Source organism: Sphaerodactylus townsendi, linkage group LG06 (assembly GCF_021028975.2).
Source record: "Sphaerodactylus townsendi isolate TG3544 linkage group LG06, MPM_Stown_v2.3, whole genome shotgun sequence".
In the NCBI taxonomy this organism is placed as follows: domain Eukaryota; kingdom Metazoa; phylum Chordata; class Lepidosauria; order Squamata; family Sphaerodactylidae; genus Sphaerodactylus; species Sphaerodactylus townsendi.
The window spans coordinates 126892152-126902299 of NC_059430.1; positions in this window are offsets into that span (position 1 = coordinate 126892152).

Here is a 10148-nt window from a genome sequence, read left to right on the forward strand (position 1 = left end):
GATACCTACATTCTATGGCAGAACGTGACTCCCCCCTGGACTTTCTCTAGCCCAGGGGTCGGCAACCTTTACCACGCAAAGAGCCATTTGGACCCGTTTTCCACACCCCCGAAGATCTACTGAGCCGAAGTTCGGCCCCCTCCATGGAGCAGCAGTGGCGTAGAAGGTTAATCTAATCTGGAGGAACCGGGTTTGATTCCCAGCTCTGCCGCCTGAGCTGTGGAGGCTTATCTGGGGAATTCAGATTATCCTGTACACTCCCACACACGCTAGCTGAGTGACCTTGGGCTAGTCACAGCTTCTCAGAGCTCTCTCAGCCCCACCTACCTCACAGGGTGTTTGTTGTGAGGGTGGAAGGGCAAGGAGATTGTAAGCCCCTTTGAGTCTCCTGCAGGAGAGAAAGGGGGGATCCTCCTCCTCCTCCATCCTCCTCCTCATCATCATCATCATGTTTTTCAGCCTATGGGCACTTTTGGGATCCTGACAAAGGATGGCGGGCGCAGCCACAAAATGGCTGCTGCAGGAGGTGGAGTCGGCAACCTTTACCACGCAAAGAGCCATTTGGACCCGTTTTCCACACCCCCGAAGATCTACTGAGCCGAAGTTTGGCCCCCTCCATGGAGCAGCAGTGGCGTAGGAGGTTAATCTAATCTGGAGGAACCGGGTTTGATTCCCAGCTCTGCCGCCTGAGCTGTGGAGGCTTATCTGGGGAATTCAGATTAGCCTGTACACTCCCACACACGCTAGCTGAGTGACCTTGGGCAAGTCACAGCTTCTCAGAGCTCTCTCAGCCCGCCCACCTCACAGGGTGTTTGTTGTGAGGGGGGAAGGGCAAGGAGATTGTCAGCCCCTTTGAGTCTCCTGCAGGAGAGAAAGGGGGGATATAAATCCAAACTCTTCTTCTTCTTCTTTCCTTCCAGTGCTGCTCTGAAGTGCTGGAGGGACATGCCCACGCTACCCTCTGACCTCTAGGCCATGCAGAGCCGCAATATAAGGCTGAAAGAGCCGCATGCGGCTCCGGAGCCGCAGGTTGCAGACCCCTGCTCTAGCCCCATCTCCTGGCCCTAATCTGGATCTGGTCACAGCCCAGAGACAAGATCCCAGTCCCTGGGCCTAGAAACAGTCCGTTAAGACAGGGGTGGGCAATTATTTTTTCCATGGGGCCGCATAAGAAACAGAAAATATTGTGGAGGGCCGGGCCAAAAGGCAGGGGGGCGAGGCGCTTTTGAAAGCCCCGCAGAAGCCGGCAGCCAAGGCAACCGGTTTCTGCGGGGCTTTCCAAGGCGCCTCGCTCCCCAGCATGGCAGGGGGGCCAGTCACGGTCATCCGGCAGGCCGGATGTGGCCCGCGGGCCGTATAATGCCCAGGTCTGTGTTAAGACAAGGGTGTTTCTGGGCTGCTGCAGAGTGTTTCAGCTGAAATGGTGGGTCCGGCGTCACTTCTTTGTGCGCCCAGCTACCTGAAAGGGGAAACATTTCCTGGTTGGAGTGAGACTTCCAAGCCAACTCCTGCTTACTCGTTTTATTTAATAGTAATGTCAGTGTTTAAGCTGAAGTCGGGGAGAATTCCTGCTGTTTGTTTGCAGCACTCTGCCGTTTTATCCTCAGAGGAGAAGGTAGCAAAGCAGAGATGCAAATTCCTGTATGATATAGGCAGTGGTGGGATCCAAAAATTTTAGTAACAGGTTCCCATGGTGGTGGGATTCAAACTGTGGCGTAGCGCCAATGGGGCTGGGCGGGGCACGATGGGGGCGTGGCTGGGCATTCCTGGGCGAGTCTTGTGGCAAGGATGTAGCCGCTGTGCTGGTCCTTGGACGGGAAACGAATGCACACAGGCGCAGGCTGCCACGCACGCCGGTGCACCTCCTGCTAGACTGCTTCAAGTTCTGCGCGCTACTGCTGAGGAGCAGAGGAGGGGCGTAACTAAGGCAAAAATCCCGTGGCAAAATCACCCATTAGTAACCCCCTCTCGGCACACGCAAATAATTAGTAACCTACTCTTGGGAACCTGTGAGAACCTGCTGGATCCCACCTCTGGTTATCGGACTCTGACAATCTTGCTAACGATGATTAGAGAAGCAGCGGCTTTTAAAAAGGAAAGTTAATTTCTAATCCTGTTGGTTGCCGGAAACAACGACGAGACTTGTGGTCCCTGAAAGTCTTAAGATTAATGATAAGAATAAGCCTTTGGGGGCTACAGTCTTGATTGGACACTGAAAGGGAAAGGGAAGAAAACACGGAGAAGGCAATAAATTAATTTTGTAGGTGCCCTAATATTTGCTACAATACTAAGCGTCACCACCAGGGGGGTTCTGGTAACCTTGGAAATAACATCAGCAGAGAATGAAGGAAGAAATCAAAATATGCCATTTTTCACAATCTTTTAAGGAAGCCACAAAAGACCATTCGGCCCACATCCTGACTCACGTAATCCCCGCTTGCCCATGATACTCACTAAGTGGACTTGGACCAGTCACGCTTAACCTAGCCTACCTCGCACAGTTGTTATGAGGGTATAATGGAGGGAGAGGCGCGGTTGCGCCTCAGATAAAGGACGGGATATAAATGAAACTGAGATAAGAGTCTGTATTGCAAAAGGGTGGTGGATTTATTTGAGGATGGACTTGACTCTGGAATCTCACCGCTTGGGGCATAAGGAGGCAAACTGTAGCCCTGGGCAAAACCTGAGTTGGATGCCCTCCCCATGGGCGGCCACTCCACCATGACCAATTTTTTTTCCCACCAGGACATTGGTGCCTGCAGGGGGTGCATTTTTGACATATCAGCACCAACATTTCAGCGTATCATCAGGAGACTGTCCTTATGCTACCCCCCAAGTTTGGTGAGGTTTGGTTCAAGGAGTCCAAAGTTATGGACTCCCAAAAGGGGTGCCCCATCCCCCATTGTTTCCAATGGGAGCTAATAGGAGATGGGGGCTACAGTTTTGAGGGTCCATAACTTTGGCCCCCCCTGAATCAAACTGCACCAAACCTGGGGGGTATCATCGGGACAGTCTCCTGATGAGACCCTGAAAGTTTTGAGACTGTGCCTTCAGAAATGTCCCCCCCCCCAGCCTGCAACCCCCATTGACAGCAATACAGAAAACTCAATGCAGAACAAAGATTCTTGGGGAAATTTCTGGGATGTTCCTGCAGGGGGTGCATTTTTGGATGTATCTGCACCAAAATTTCAGTGTATCGTCTGGAAACTGTCCTGATGGGACCCCCCAAGTTTGGTGCAGTTTGGTTTAGGGGATCCAAAGTTATGGACCCTCAAAGGGGGTGCCCCATCCCCCATTCTTTGCTAAGGAGAATTACTACCCGCGTTTTCCCCAAAATAAGACAGGGTCTTATATTAATTTTTGCACCAAAAGACGTGTTAGGGCTTATTTTCAGAGGATGTCTTATTTACACACACACACACACACACACACACACACACACACACACACACTTTTGGATTAGGGCTTATATTTCAAGCAACCTCCAAAAATCCCAAAAAATCATGCTAGGGGTTATTTCCGGGGTAGGTCTTATTTTCAGGGAAACAGGGTACTTAGAAGGAGTGAAAATTCAGCCTGAGCCACTTAGCAGGTTGATCTATTTCCCAAACCCATCTCCTTCTCATTTCCCTGAAGAACCCAGAACATGTTCCCTCTGGGCTAAGGTTGCCAACTCAAGCTTGAAAAATACCTGGAGATTTTGGGGTGGGGCCTGAGGTAGGCGGGGTTTGGGAAGGAGGGAGGGGTATAATGCCATAGAGTCCACTGTCCAAACCAGCCATTTTAAGAACATAAGATTAGAACATAAGAAAGAGCCTGCTGGATCAGACCAGCGTCCATCTAGTTCAGCACTCTGCTACTCGCAGTGGCCCACCAGGTGCCTTTGGGAGCTCACATGCAGGATGTGAAAGCAATGGCCTTCTGCTGCTGCTGCTGCTCCTGAGCACCTGGTCTGCTGAGGCATTTGCAATCTCAGATCAAGGAGGATCAAGATTGGTCGACTTCTCCTCCATAAATCTGTCCAAGCCCTTTTTAAAGCCATCCAGGCTAGTGGCCATCACCACCTCCTGTGGCAGCATATTCCAAACACCGATCACACGTTGCGTGAAGAAGTGTTTCCTTTTATTAGTCCTAATTCTTCCTCCCAGCATTTTCAATGAATGCCCCCTGGTGAACTAATCTCTGCTGTCAGTTGTCATCCTGTGAGATGTCCAGCTACTACCTGGAGGTTGGCAACCCCATCGTCAATTTCTCCCACCCCTCACCCCCCAGCAAAGAGACACAGAAGCCAGGATGTTCTTTTCTTATCTTTGCTGTCTCAAGGAAACCTTGGCAGAGGAGCCGTCTTGCATTTCCCATATCGGCTCTGTTCACAATCCCACCAGACAAATGCCCTTGCTGTATCTAATGTATGAAACTTTCAACAAAAAACCAACCAACCAGGGAAAAGGTCTTATAAGAACGTCTCCCCTCTCAGCTTTTGCCAGTGATCCTCCCAACCAGAGGTGGGATCCAGCAGGTTCTCACCAGTTCCCGAGAGTGGGTTACTAGTTATTTGTGTGTGCCGAGAGGGGGTTACTAATTGGGTCTGCTTTTCCGTTAGAAATTCCATTAGGTCCAAAAATCACAAAGTCCTGTTGTTTCCTATGTGGCTGGTTAGCGAAGGTAGAAAACGGGATAATTCTCCCTGTTGGGCTGTTTTAAAAACATTTTAGTAATATGGTAAAGTTCCTTGTTTAAGGAAAGTATCCTTCTTTTGATTTCTAGAAACAAAATGAAGTATTTGAAAGTATTAAGTATTTGACAGGCAGTCAATTAGAGGAGAAGTAGTTTTTTCTGCTGGCAGTAGACGATAGGACTTGCGATACTGAGTTTAAATTATGGACAGAAAGATACCAGCTGGAAATTAGGAACTTTTTTCTTACAGTAAGAGTTTTTTACAGTAGCAGATAAATTATTAATGCCCCTCCCCCAGAATGCCCGGCCACGCCCCGTCGTGCCCCGCCGAACCCCATTGGCGCTCCGCCACTGTTTGAATCCCACCACCATGGGAACCTGTTACTAAAATTTTTGGATCCCACCACTGCTCCCAACAGATGCCTGGTTTGAACAGGAAGGATGGGTCATTGGCAACCAAGAGTGGTGTTTTGGTTAACTATTATTTTATTTATTTGTTAGAGCAATCCTCTTCTCCACCTTGAAAGTTCCTGCCATAGTTCTGTCTAAGGTGAATTGGTCCTTGGACCATTTTGTGGTCATTCTGGGTTTTTTTTTAAAAAAAAGCTTCTCCCTACATATGCTGGGTTCCTGCATTGCAAGGGATTGGACTTGATTGCCCTTGTGTAAGCTGACCAGCCGTCCCGCTTTGGGCGGGACATTCACGCCTTGAAAGAACTTGTCCCGCATCCCACGAGTTTTCCCCAATGTCCCAGGTTTTGGAAGGCTGCCGCACTGCCTTCTGAGGTGCAAGGCAGTGCGGCAGCCTCCCGCGCGGCCGCAGGAGCACACTGCCTTTTGGGGCGCTGCCGTTTCCCGCCCTGTCACAGGGTGGGAAACGGCAGCGCCCCAGAAGGCAGTGCGCTCCTGCGGCTGCGCAAGTGTGTGTGTGCGCGCACGGGGGGCCGCCCACCCGTCCCGGTTCACGAAGGTGACCATCTGGTCACCTTACCCTTGTGATCTCTTCCAACTCTATGATTCTATGAATTCGCGCCCAGGATATACTTACCCAATAGGGCAACAACTGTATGATTCTATTAAGAGAGTCAGCTTAAGAAAATCTTAACTACGAATGATAAAAAACAACTATTTTTTCCTTAAATATCTTTTTTTAGCATATAAGCTTTACACAAACGTTGACAGAAGTAAACAGAAGGCCACGTTCTCAATGAAACATCGATAAAATGTAGTCAAAAATGCCACCTCTGGATTGATAGGTGTCAAACTCGCGGCCCTCCAGATTTTACGGACTACAGTTCCCATCATCCCCCGCCAACATGATGCTGGCAGGGAATGATGGGAACTGTAGTCCATAAAACCTGGAGGGCCGCAAGTTTGACACCTATTTCAAATGTTCTTCTTCAAGTTTGACAGACTGCAACATAATATAATGCAGTAAAGGTAAGGATAGCACATCAATAATTTAATTCTTCTTTTTCCGTTTAGTCGTGTCCGACTCTTGGATACTCAATTAGAAATTATTATTGACAGTATGTCTATTCTTACTTGCTAAATAACAGAAGTTAAAATTATTCCTTTTAGGATATAAGCAGGGTCAGTTTTTAAAAAACCTCTTTTAAGCTCTTCAAAATGACAGAGTTCTTTTAATATAAAACAAACATTTTATGATGAAAAATATTGTCAATAATATTTTCTAATTCAGTTATGTACACTCATTACCTCTACTGCATTATATTATGTTATAGTTCAGTGATGGCGAACCTTTTCGAGACCGAGTGCCCAAATTGCAACCCAAACCCACTTATTTCTCACAAAGTGCCAACACGGCAATTTAACCTGAATACTGAGGTTTTAGTTTATAAAAAAATGGTTGGCTCCGAGGCGTGTGTTACTCAGGAGTAAGCTTGGTGGTAGTCGGTGGCTTTGCTTTGAAGCAACTGTGCAACTCTTCCAACGGGTGAATCACAACCCTAGGAGCGTTTACTCAGAACAAGCCCCATTGCCAGCAACCAAGCTTACTCCCAGGTAAAGGATCGTGCTTTAGTTCTTCACATGAAAATCAGTGGGGTTTAACAACGCTTAACAGGGTTACCTACACTGCTTCCCCAAAACTAGGTCTTAGGTTTAATGCTAATAATTGAGCCCAGCAGCCCAGACCAGCCTAGATGTGTTGAGGGGGGGGGGGCAACTCTGTTTGCACGTGCCCACAGAGGGGGCTCTGAGTGCCACCTCTGGCACCCGTGCCATAGGTTCGCCACCACTGTAGTTAATCAAACTTGAAGAAAAACCTTTGAAACGCTACATCAATCCGGAGGGGGCATATTTAACTACATTTTATCGATGCCTCACTGAGAGCATCGCCTTCTGTTTACTTTTGTGTAAAGCTTATATTTATTTTTCATTTTTATTTGTATCACACCTTTCCCAAAAGGGCTCAGGGGGGGCACAAAACGGTGACTTCTGATGTTTAAGAAAAACAGTTGTTACCTTATCATTCGTAAAGATTTTCTTAAGTTGATTCTCTTAATCGAATCACACAGTTATTGCCCTATTGGGTAAGGTACGTCCTGGGTGTGGATTCTTATTAGAAGTCACCTGGATGTTGGCAGCCCAAGTGTGTGGGGCCCTGGACTTCTGGCCCCCAATGCCGTCAATCTGTCCTTTTTTCTCTGGGCAAACAACCCTCCCCCTCCTCAACTCTGGCAAAGAACCAGAACGTGTGAGAAAAGGCCTTTCATAACTCCCGTTGATAGTGTGTTGGGGGGGGGGGGGTCTCTGCTAAGCCTGCTTGTTTACTTGAGCTACTGGAGATTGTGGAGTGAGTTAACCATTACCAGTCTTTACGAGTGAGCCAGGAAACACATTTGATGGACCCAACCCACCAGATCCTAGAACTGATTTAGAGTTATGGAGGCTTTCTGGGATTGGGAAGGGGGGATTTCAAGCCCCTCCCACCCCTTCCCAAGGAGTTTGCAAAAATTCAAACGCAAAGTGAACAGCATCCGGCAAAATCTATATCAGTGGGCTTGGAGTGGGGGGGTTGTTTGAAAAATGAGATTATTCCAAGACAATCCACCCAATTTCTTTCCACTTTTAACCCATCTTTCCAACTGCCCTGTGAATCCAGCGGGTCCCCTTCTTTGTATTATCCTCACCTTTCTCTGGTAGGTAACCCCATACCACATCTTGTGAAATAACTTATCTGGTCATTCTGAAGATGAAGCTGATCAAGACAAAAGGAAACAGGGAAGGAACAGATAAAAGGCGAAAGTACAACAAACAAAGGCAAGCGTTTTGGGCACTATAAAGAGGGACACATTTTTACTCAACTGTAAACATCTGGAGGTTTGAGTCCTCTTCCTGTCCAGACCCACAGGTATCAAACTCGTGGCCCGCCAGATGTTATGGACTGCAGTTCCCATCATCCCCTGCCAGCTGGCAGGGGATGATGGGAACTGTAGCCCATAACATCTGGTGGGCTGCGAGTTTGACACCTGTAAGGCATGAGGTGAATCCTCAATATAGAAGCGAAGAAGTAGAGTTTGGATCTATACCTCGCTTTTCCCTCCCGTGTAGAGTCTCAAAGCAGCTTAGAAGCTTCTTCCTTTCCTCTCCCTACAACAGACACCTTGTGAGGCTGAGAGAGTTCTGAGAGAACTGTGACTGGCCCAAGGTCACCCAGAAGGCTTCATGTGCAGGAGTGGAAAAACAAATCCAGCTCTCCAGATAGCAGTCCGCCGCTCACGTGGAGGAGTGAGGAATCAAACCTGGTTCGCCAGAGTCCACTACCCCTCGCTGCCATAAAGCACACAGACACCCAAAATCAAGATTATGAAATGTGCAAACGGCAGCAGGGTCAAAGGGTCGTGAAATGTGGGAAGTCCAGGGTATGATACAATTTTGGAAAATGCAAATATAGTCAAGAAAAGGGCATGTTGGGGTCACTCCACTTTCGGGACAGCTTTTAACGTCACACCCTTCATTCCTCACACTCTGCAGGCTTTTGGCTTTTCTGCATACAGCTTGTTTTCTCCGGAAGTCTGCCCGCTGAAGATGCACTTCATGCACCTGATGAAGTTGGCTCTAATTCACAAATGCTGAGGCCGGGATAAAAATGTGTTACCGCTTCCAGAGCCGCAAGATTCCCGCCTGCCCGTTTTGGGCAGCAACGGATGAACACTGCTTATCACGGACTAGAAGATATCAGACAAAATGGTTTAGTTGCTCTTAACCTGAGTGTAAATACCCCCACTTCTCCAATGGGCTGGGAGTAGAATTGTTTTGCTTTCCAAGTCTCCTCCATACAAATCTGGATTCTCGCAAGATGGGCCACGTCTGCTCGTCTTATCAGCTCAGCCCTCTCAAAGAGCTACAAGAGAAGGACCCGCCTCTGAGTCCGAAGGACTTGCGGGATCCCAGAATTGCCATCAACATTTGCCCCAGTAATCCCAGTCCCAGTTCATCTAGCGGGGTGATTCATGTCAGTCGCCTGCAGGGGTGACCAATCTATGGTGCTCCAGATGTTCATGGACTACAACTCCCATCAGCCCCTGAAAGCATGGCCAATTGGCCATGGGAATTGTAGTCCATGAAAATCTAGAGAACCACAGTTTGCAGACCTCTGGGCTAGTTGAAGGCTTCCAACTTCCAAGTGGAGCCTGCCGGTCTCAGGGAATTATAATTGATCCCCAAGCCACAGAGATTCACTTTTCAGGGATGAAAGGAGAGTGTCACGGTTGGCACCTAGTTGATTGAGATGCCTTCCTAGCTCAATATAGTGTTACAAAATGTACTGCCAGTGATTCCTACCTCAATGTAATCACTATAAGATATATATAACCACCCTGCTATATGTTACAACTGCTGTAAGGGGACATTCTTTCTTTGAGCTATTCTTTATGGCTTTACACTCTATGTAGATAACTAGGCTTACCCCTGACACCTTCTGCTTCCATGGAAAACAGGATGTTTCCATTGCTACTGTAACCACAAGAGACCCGTGAGTAAGGCTATCAACTGTGGGTTGGGAAGTGCTTAGAGATGAGGGGGGCGACCTGGGGAGTATGGGTCTTGGCAGGGAAGTGTATAATTCCATAGACCCCCACCCTACAAAGCAGCCATTTCCTGCAAGCAAACTGAGCCCTTTTGCCTGAAGATCAGTTGTAATGGGAGCAGCTACAACTTGGAGGTTGGCTCTGCTAGTCAACACACAGGGCACAGAGACCTTTCCCCAACGTTGGCCGCTGGCACTGGGGTTCAAGGGTTGACTGCCTCTGAACATGGCAGCTCGCCTTAACCACCATGGCTAGTAGCCACGGATAGGCCCGTCTTCCAGCTTAAAGGTGCCCACAGGACTTTTCTTTCATTTTCAGTCCAGAGGCTGCATCCGGCTTCCTCCCCACTCCCTTCGCCGCGATCCTCTTCTCATTCACACTGGATGGGGTGGGGGGGAAAGTTCCCCCCAAGTAGCA